Genomic DNA, 10,678 nt, shown 5'->3' on the forward strand with positions numbered 1-10,678 from the left:
TCCTTTTGTGGTTTCCCACTGACAGTGATGAGCCACAGTGAAGACTAAATAAAGCTGGTTCGCGCTGCTATTCTGTGCAATCTGATATGTGTCTACTCAGAAATAAGTCCCACCGAATTCAATTGAACTTACTCTCAGGTAAGTGTGTATATAATGGAGCCCTAGTTACACACCATTGAGTTTTCTAGATTCAAACATTGGAGAATGAAGATTAGCAGCAGAAAATGAAGTTGGGCTAGCAATCGGTAGCTGAAACTGAGTGAATATGAAAAATCCTAAAACTGTTCTTGCTCTCATGAATCCAAGCTTTACTTAGCCACGCCCCAGAGTCAACAGGTTTAATTATCATAACTGTGGCTGAGGAACCACATGACAGAGACTATCATTTCCATGACATCACAGTTTCTGAAGGACATGCATGGTCCTAATTACAGATCCTTTAGCCAACACAGCAACGCCTCTGCTTCCACTCCAGCATTCCACTGCAACCAAATCTCTACAATTTCTGCTAACAAGAGCCATTCCAGATAGTACTGTTTCCCAGGAATTTCAGAGAAATTGTTTTTGCTGACATAAGCTGTGATCCAAAGAGCTATTTAGGTTTGTGCTAGCCCAGTTTTGGCTTCTTTCTTTGAACAGCTGGCTTCTCCCTCCATATCCTATCAGACGCTGCTTTTTGAAATGCTTCTTGATTTCGAAAGCATTTCCCACAAGGCATGGGATCCTACTGCTTGAGAAAAGCTACTTGACTCCCACACTCCTTGCCATACTAGCTTCTTGCTTTGGTCAAAGCATGGGAGGACTAATCATCACTTATTATGTTAAACATTAACGCAGGGATGTTCAAAAAATGGAGAAGATACAAAGTGATACATCAACAGTGACAAAGCCTGGCATTCTGCATGGGTTGCTCAGACAAATATAAATGATGGAGTGCAATAAATTGGGGGGGGGCAGTTTGTAAATTTAAGGGGCGGGAAGTGGAATCTAGAATGAATGATAGGCAACCTAGTTCTGCTGTCCAATATATAGCATTTTCCAGATGGTTGCCAGCAATGGATGGAGCAACTAGCCTCTTCTATATTTTCATGTTGTTGCCGTTCAGTCATGTCCGACTCTTCATGACCCCATGGACCATAGCACACCAGGCACTCCTGTCTTCCAGAATTGGCCATTGCATTATATATGTATGCTGGACCATAAAGAAGGCCAAAGAATTGATGCTTTTGAATTATGGTGCTGGAGGAGACACTTGAGAGTCCCACAGACTACAAGAAGATCAAACCTATCCATTCTGAAGGAAATCAGCCCTGAGTGCTCACTGGAAGGACAGATCCTGAAGCTGGGGCTCCAGTACTTTGGCCACCTCATGAGAAGAGAAGACTCCCTGGAAAAGACCCTGATGTTGGGAAGGATTGAAGGCACAAGGAGAAGGGGACAACAGAGGACGAGATGGTTGGACAGTGCTCTCGAAGCCACCAACGTGAGTCTGACCAAACTGCGGGAGGCAGTGGAAGACAGGAGTGCCTGGTGTGCTTTGGTCCATTGGGTCATGAAGAGTCGGACATGACTAAACGACTAAACAACAACAACATTATGTATGTGTGACATCAAATTGCAGTTACCACCATTCTCATACTGCCCTGCAGGAAGCACTTTTGTACTGAAAGGCCCAATGTTCTCCACCAGTGCAAATTACAAATCCCATCAATAAATGGCAGTGATTGTGTGATAGCATTCCGCTAGTGCAAGGAAGTACTGCTGAACGGCATGTCAAATCCTAGAGCCAACTTCATGGGTACAGAAGCATGTTTACATATCATCAGCCATTTGGAATCCAGACTCCAACATAACTCATTGGTGGACAACACACGTTTTAGATGTACGTGTATTTATCAGAAGCAGAAGTAACTTAAATATCTGTTAGGCTGGACTATAATGTGCTATAGTAATTGGAACGATATACTGGTATATGTGATGTTGCGGGATGGGGCTAATCATTTATAAATCAGGTGAGTTTCCCCCTCTCCCTACCCCGCCTCAGCACTGCATCTCCTTTACTTTTTTTTAAAATCACTGTAGACAAATTGGTGAGAGACTAGTGATGGCTATTAGCCATGAGGGCTATTCGAGGCAGCAGTACTGCTGAATACAAGTTGCTGAAAACCCCAGGAAGGGATTAGTGCTCTTGTGTCCGAATCCTGCTTTCAGGTTTCACTCAAGTATCTGGTTGGTCGCTATGAGAACAGGATGCTGGACTAGATGGGCCCTTGGCTCGACCCAGTAGGCACTTCTCATGTTCTTACAAATGTTTATGTTTTTTGAAGACCTTTGGTTTGAAATAAAATATTTAGGGGACTGTTACTCCCTAGTATTGTATTAAATCTGGACTAATAATTTCTGACTGTTTTATGTAGGATCTGCTTCTCATTATTTTTGTGCTTGCAGACCTCGCCAATCAGTTGCCTTTCTTTCCCCCTTCCCCTCCTGGATGTTTTCACACAATGTAGATCTGAGAGACAGATTTGATGTAAAAACAAGCAACGCCCCCTCCCCTCCCCTCCCACCCCCTAACCTGTTGTGCCAGGAACACGGAGAGGTACTGTACATTAATGAAACATAGTAAATGTTCACCATCTAAAGAATTTGTTTTTTTCAAGCCTGCCCTTACGCATTAAATAGTACACATGACATACCTGTAACTGTCCACAAAAGTTCGTTTCTGTCATCTAGAAATGTGTGTGTGTGTTTGAGGGAATTTGGTCGGTTGTTTTATGTTTCCTTTTCCTTTCACATTGTTAAGGCTCTCTGTAGAATTAGCATAAGACATAATTTGCTTGCTTCTCTTACTATTTTATTGTTGCTATGGTTATATTTTGAATTTTCACCCTCCATCTTACTTTGTTCTAACTTGCTTGGCTGTCTAGACAGCCTGCTCTTGAGGAGAGTAATTAGGCATACGCCATTATTCCGCACATCGTCTTCACTCACGACTTCTCTTTTTTCGATTTAGGCGAACATTAAGGCAACATTATTCCAGTTTATAATCAAGAGCACATAATACTGTTTAGCCCATTACAAATCAAATCATGTGCTATGAAGCCCCGAGAGGTAGTCAACTGTTTCACCGATAGCTGTAATTGCTTGTTCCTACATGAAGTGCTTCAGTGACAAAGAGCGGAACTGAGATGGGGCAGGGAGGCAGGAATTGTTTGACTTCTGACAGAACTTGCTGAGTACTAGCAGAGTTTTTGTTGTGCTCAGCAGGTCTCCACACCTCAAAATCTCTTTTGCATATATTCTGGCAAAAGCTTGCCACTGTTGCATAATGTTAGCGTATTTGCATAGCTAAATTCTGCTTCACTCTATTGCCCACAATTTACCGATGATAATCCTGATTTGTGAGTTTTCTTACCTCTTTTCACCTTAATCGGTAGTTGCTGATTTGTTTGTGTGCGCGCACACCCATTTTGCTGCTGCATTTGTTTCAAAATATAATGTTATTTTTCCCCAAAATGTGGATATGAGTGCCTCATATTTTTTCCCATGTTGTAAAGATATGTGTATGCTCGATTAGTTGTGAAGGGCATTTGTGTGTCAATTTCCCCCTTCAAAGTGCATGGCATGAGAGTCCCAACTTTCCCAGTTGCTGTTTCTATGACTTTCAAAGGGGAAAGAGGTGCTGTACGCACAAACTCATGCTCATGGCATGACTAATGCAACCAGCATCTACCGGTATTTACTACACAGGAGAAACTGCCATATACCAAGTCAACCCCTTGGCCAGTACTGTTTACAACAGGCATCCCCAAACTGCGGCCCTCCATATGTTTTGGCCTACAACTCCCATGATCCCTAGCTAACAGGACCAGTGGTCAGGGATGGTGGGAATTGTAGTCCAAAGCATCTGGAGGGCCAAAGTTTGGGGATGGCTGGTCTACAATGACTGGCAGAATTTTGCTAGGATTTCTAGCAGGAGTTGTCCCCTGGGACCTTCTGTATGCCAGGCAGATGAGCTGCAGTGCCTTCTGGAACTGCTTCCTCTTCTCTTTCCAGGCTGCCTTTTGACTCCTTTTCCAGATTCTTTCATAAGAGGAAGATCTCCCTCACCTTCCTCTCCTGCAGCCATCGTCACCCCCCCCCCCTTCGTTTGTTTTGGTATTATTACTCCACCTCACCACTATACAACGTTGAGATCAGGGGCAGGATAGTGCCACAGAATGATCTGGGCATCTTTAGTAAAGTTATCTGGATGCCAAGGAACAACTGTGCCTTTCTTGTGAGAAATAAAACTAACAATATGTCCAAAAAACTGAGCTACCAGCTCCAATTAAAAACCCCAGTTGAGGTATCTCAAAATCTTGCGCTTTGTGTGATGCTTCTGTTAGCAAAACGTTAAACATGCATCTTCAATGCCCAGTATAATACAGGTTTTCCCTTTTAGAAAATGAACAGCATAATATCATCTGACTGTTACTTTGGATTTAGCAGAATATTTTTTTTGGTCGGTTAAAAATCCTTAAATATTGCGGTAAAAGGAGATGACCATTAAGGGATTGTCATTCCTGTGACACAAATCTCTACAAGGAAAGATCTTACAGGGCTTTTAGAAGCAAATGTTGTTGATTCTGTCTGTATTTGGACTACATCCAAAACTGTGTCATTAAGGAGAAAACAGCTAAAATAAAGACAGTTTTAGTATGTTCTGAGCATACGATCTAATCTGATTTTCTGACATAACATGAATAAATATAGCTAGAAAGGAGGGTTCAAAGCAGGACATTTGAACCCGTTCAAGCAAATAGCCTCTTGTATTCGTGATAGGTTAGAAGCACTACTCAGGCAGCAACTGAAGTGATGAGTTTTATATTAACTAGTTATTGAAAGTAAATGTTGAATGCAGCAAAGGCATTGATGTGTGGCAGGGAATGTTTGGGGTCTCAAAACAACTTTGAGAAGATAGATTCTCCCATTAACCTGTAGAAACTGTTGGGCTCATTTAAATGTTTCTTCTTTCCAGCCATCTCCAGTTCCCTCCCAATTGTCACTATCTAGCAGTAGGGATGCAATTGCATACTTAAAAGTTTAGGTTTGTACGACTGAAGTGGATTAAAGTGCTCCGGCACTCTTCCACAACAAGTCTTTTTGTTTTTTTTAAAATGGACTTTTTGCAGTAAGGAGAGTGGTGGGAAAACCCGCTAGAAAGTGTGGGATAATAATCAATTGAAGGGAAGTCACTGCTATCATTATTATTAAGTTGCTTTTTTTCAGAAAAGTTAATCAAAGCCACTTACAAAAAATCACTTAAAAACAAGCATAAAAACAACTTTAAACACACCAGTAATAAATATAAAAGAGCAGATCAAGCTCAACGCCACCCTGCTAAAAGATAAGGAAATTAAGATTGAAAAGCATGGGAGGACAATAATGGTTTTGCCCAGAGCCCAAAACAGATACTGATGGGGAGAGCATTTTATAAATGGGGAGCCACCTAGACAGCATCTTAAAAAGCAAAGACATCACCTTGCCTACAAAGGTCCGTATAGTTAAAGCTATGTTTTCCCAGTAGTGATGTATGGAAGTGAGAGCTGGACCATAAAGAAGGCTGATCGCCGAAGAATTGATGCTTTTGAATTATGGTGCTGGAGGAGACTCTTGAGAGTCCCATGGACTGCAAGAAGATCAAACCTATCAATTCTTAAGGAAATCAGCCCTGAGTGCTCACTGGAAGGACAGATCGTGAAGCTGAGGCCACCTCATGAGAAGAGAAGAATCCTTGGAAAAGACCCTGATGTTGGGAAAGATTGAGGGCACTAGGAGAAGGGGACGACAGAGGACAAGATGGTTGGACAGTGTTCTTGAAGCTACCAACATGAGTTTGACCAAACTGCGGGAGGCAGTGCAAGACAGGAGTGCCTGGCGTGCTATGGTCCATGGGGTCATGAAGAATCAGACACGACTAAACGACTAAACAACAACAACAACCACTGAGAAGGCCTGTCATGTGCCACCCTCCAAACCTCCCTCAGTGTGGAACACATGGAGAAGGGTCTCAGATGCCAAGTTCAGGGTCCAAGTTATTTCATGTGAGGAGACACAGTTCTTTGAAGTATTGAGGTTCTGAGTTGCATATAATCGCCATGCAAACAAATCAGGTTGACTGGTCAATGAACAGGTGAAATGGAGGCATCCTTAATGATAAATGGTACATTTTTGTGCCATGCAATCCTATACTTGTCTACTCAATAGGTCCTACTCCCAGGTTAAGTGTCTGTGTACAGGATTCCAGTCTAGTATGCTTTTCAAGGTGCTGAATATATAAAACAGTACAGAACTACTGCTCAGAACAGAAAATTCTTATCTAGTGAACTTCACTGCCTGGCATGTCATAACACAGGCTAATGATTCCTAGTGCAGGAAAAAAGTTGGCACGTGCCATTCTTTGCAAATGATAATTGACAAGATGCTTAGTTTTTATAAACCACAACAAACTTTGGTTTATAAGACTGACTAGCCAACATTTCTTCTTTACAGTTCCGTATGAATCATATATACACACAGAGATACACTCAGCCTGCCAAGCAGCTCTAAATGAACACAAATGGTAAGATAGTTTAGCTAGAGGGCAAATCAACAGAACAAAAAGACCCCGAGATTTTATTTCTTCCACCTCTGGGAACGTACTTTCAACTTTCCCTTGAAAATACTATTTTGTAAAAGAGTTTTGTGGTACATCAGGAATGTAATCAAGCCTGAGCAGTTAGTTTGGGCTATGGCTTAGCTTGCCTTCCTTTTGGCAACGTGACCGCAACACAAGTCATATTGCCAGGGGGAAGGGAAATTGCAGATACGGGTTCGAAGAGCCAGCTTGTCATGGTGACTAAGGCGGGTGGTGTCTGTTGGCAAGGGCTTCACTTCCTGCTTTCGCCACCATCCCTCACAAAGCCCAGACTCTCAGGTAGGCTGGATCCTCATATGCTTCTTGGCTAGATACTCTATCCTAGCCCACAGAGACTGGGAAGGTTTGTGGAACATAAAGCTATCCTGTGTGTTGTCTTTGGCAGGCAGATAATATTCCCTACAAGGGTTGGTGGTGCTTCCCCTTGAAACCATATTTTCTGGCAACAATATATTCATCGTCTCAGAGTAAATGGGCTCTAGCTCAGCAGTAAATGTGAAAAATAGCATGTAGTAAGTCTAACCTCCTTTTTAGAATTACTGTTTTTTTTAAAATAAAATAAAATAAGTATTTACCTGGAAGGGATTAGCACATATTAAACATCTGGTGTGCATCCAGTTTCTACTCCTTATTTATTTCTTACCCAGTTCTCCAGCTGGGTTGACGTAAGAGCAAAGATGAAATGAAGTTTTCAAAGGTTATGCAGAGGATGTTCGGCTCAGCCAAGAACGATCTGTCCAAATATCACTGTAATATCAAAATGATATTGCAAGTGAACTCTTTGCTTTTTCTTTCCTGTATATACAAGTAGACAGTCATTCTTGACAACGGTCTGATTCGCACGTTACTCTTTGTTAAGGTAAAGTCATCACAAAGTGACTTTTCACTATTGTTTTTCTTCATGGCAAGCCTTTACTCTGAATGCTCAAATGTTTTATGATTTGATATTTATTATATCTTGAAGAATCTGATGCCAGGACCATTTGACATAAAAAGGCAAAAAGGTAAAGGACCCCTAGACAGTTACGTCTAGTCAAAGGCGACTATGGGGTTGCGGCGCTCATCTCGCTTTCAGGCCAAGGGAGCCAGCATTTGTCCACAAACAGCTTTCCGGGTCATGTGGCCAGCATGACTAAACTGCTTCTGGCGCAACAGAACACCGTGACAGAAACCAGAACGCATGGAAACGCCATTTACCTTCCTGCTGCAGCAGTACCTATTTATCTACCTGCATTGCCGTGCTTTCAAACTGCTAGGTTGGCAGGAGCTGGGACAGAGCAACAGGAGCTCACTCCGTCACAGGGATTCAAACCATGACTTTCTGATCGGCAAGCCCAAGAGGCTCAGTGGTTTAGACCACAGTGCCACCCACGTTCCTCCATGGGGTTGAGGGAAACCCCAGAACAGATTTAGGGGCAAAGGACAGCAAGAGGAAGTTCCATTGGGCAGCCATATTGTAAACCACTCTGTAATCTTCAGATGAGGGATGGTTAATAATAATAATAATAATAATAATAATAATAATAATGGCCATGTGCTAGTGAAAGCACTTTGTTGGATATTGCCCAAAGATCCAGGGTGTCAGATTCCTTTTTCTGTGCCCACTTCTGTATGTTTTTCCTCAAATAAGTGATGTAAATATCTTTATTGGTGTTATTCTGAAGTGACAGGAAGTGTGTTTATTTTGTATGTGGAATCTTTACAGTCTTAAATGAACATGAAGATTCCCCAGTTCATTAATTTCATCCACAGTACTGTTATTTGCCCTTTCATCCCTACTCAGCCATTAATCTCTCTGTGTGACCTTTGACTACTCATTGTCAGCCTTGCAGGGTCGTTGTGAGGAGCAAATGGAGGGGAGAACTGTGAAAAGCACTCTAAACTTCTTGGAAGAATGGTAGGTCGTACATGTAACAAATGAAACAAGACCTATGATGTGGCTTGCGGCAGAGTTCTCCTCACTACAGCAGGGACAAGTAGATGACTCAATGGAGATTGAACTGAATAGGTAGGAGGAGCCTTGCCTCCTGCTGCATTGTGGGGTTTAAATGAACAGCATGCATCCAGTGTACAGGTTCCAAGGTCATTGGGTATCCAAATCCATCTTTAGACCTCACAAGGCAAAATCCACATGGTATCTTTGCTGCACCCAAAACGGACGTGAGAAATAATATTCCTTAGCTTCTTGAGGTAAACAGGAAAATCTCAAACTTTTTTTTTGACATGCAGGCTTATGTTGGATTCTGCAGTTGGATTTCATAGAATCAGTTCAGGCTCTCCTGGGAATTTTGGGGAATTTTATTTCAACATAGGATGTTGACTTAAAGCTTACTCAAACTTAAGCTTAAATATTCCTGTCCCGTTATTATTATTTTAATTAGACATAACCCCAAAATGAAAAAAAGTCATTGCCTGGGGGTTTGAACTTTCTTATACTGTATCATTTTGCTCATTCATATTTAATTTGAACTGGAGCAAGTAGTTCACAAAGACAGGGCCTGGCTGCAACCGTTAGGTAATATTTCTCCTTTTTTCTCTGAGCATGCTCCTCTCCCTTGATCTCCTTTTCTTTTCTCAAATTTCAAAAGTGCCCAGCTGCATGCTAATCCCATGTTTTTATTATTAAAACCAATGGATAGTTCTACAGGGCAAAGAAAAGGACAGGATTTTTTTTTCTTTTAGGACATAACCATTTCATGTTAGATAATGGGAAGCAGTAACACAGGGAATGAAGAGATAGATATTGGCCAGCCATGTGATGGTGAGGCAGGGAGGGAACACCTGTTGCCCTACAGATACTGCCAGACTACAGCTCTCAAGATATCTGAGGCAACGCACACAATGAAATGCAGCGAAGTTGTCTTCCCTAGCCCCACTCACTCACTGCATTTCAAGTCTCATTCCTACTGTGACATACAGATTGGGTGGGTGGGCATCCTCACTCAATGCCCGTTACCCAGTTTGTTTCCCTGCGACAAACTACAATTCACTGAAGCTGTCGTCTGTGCATGCGCTACTAACCGTGCATGTGCAACACCCGCCTGAAATGTACACACCTCAGCTTAACCATGGCTTCCATTTTCAAATAGGATGGAAGCTGGTTTGAGGGGAAACACATCAGGCAGGAGTATTTCTCAAGAAGCTATAGAATACCTATGGATTGTGGCTAATATCATGTGCTCTTGGGCTTCAATTGCCAGTGGTGGGAGTGTGTTGGATATGGAATAAGTGGTAGTATGTACACAGCCTGTCTGTTGGTGAAAGTGAATGGTGAAATACATTGAAGGTTCAGGTTCTTCTTCTTCTTCTTCTTCTTCTTCTTCTTCTTCTTCTTCTTCTTCTTCTTCCTCCTCCTCCTCCTCCTCCTCCTCCTCCTCCTCCTCCTCCTCCTCCTCCTCTTCTTCTCTTTATACCTCACTTTTTCTCTGACAGGGACATAAGGTGGTTTGCCACTAAGAGAACAGGAAACTGGACTAGATAGGCCTTTGGTCCGAACCACCAGGACTCATCTTATGTTCTATGTTTGTAGGTCCTTAGCTTCCTCATGGTACAGGATTCTTTGAGAGCAGAATAGTATCTGACTACCTCAGGAGATGGTGAACTTTCCTTCATTAGAAGTTTTTAAGATGCGGGTGGATTGGCAGAAGAAAGTTGGACAAGAATTTACTTCAGACATATGATTCTGTGGGATATGACTCTATGATCCACTTCTGAAGCACTGCAGAAACCTGTTTGACAAGACCAAAGGGGGGGGAAGGGGACACAGACTGCCATAGGCCACAGTGAAAATATTTTACCATCTTTAAGCCCCTGAAAAGCTATAATCCGTACCTAGTGATCTCTTGAGTTCATATTTCATGAATTGGGTCGAAAAGAAAATAGTATTTTTGAAAGTGTCTTGCTTCAGAAGGAAGCTTTGAATAGGAATGCAAATGGCGAGAGCAAAATGGTCACTTCTATATGTGCTCAGGAACCAAGTTTCCGGCACAAGGGGATTTA

Source organism: Zootoca vivipara, chromosome 4 (assembly GCF_963506605.1).
Source record: "Zootoca vivipara chromosome 4, rZooViv1.1, whole genome shotgun sequence".
Taxonomy (NCBI): Eukaryota; Metazoa; Chordata; class Lepidosauria; order Squamata; family Lacertidae; genus Zootoca; species Zootoca vivipara.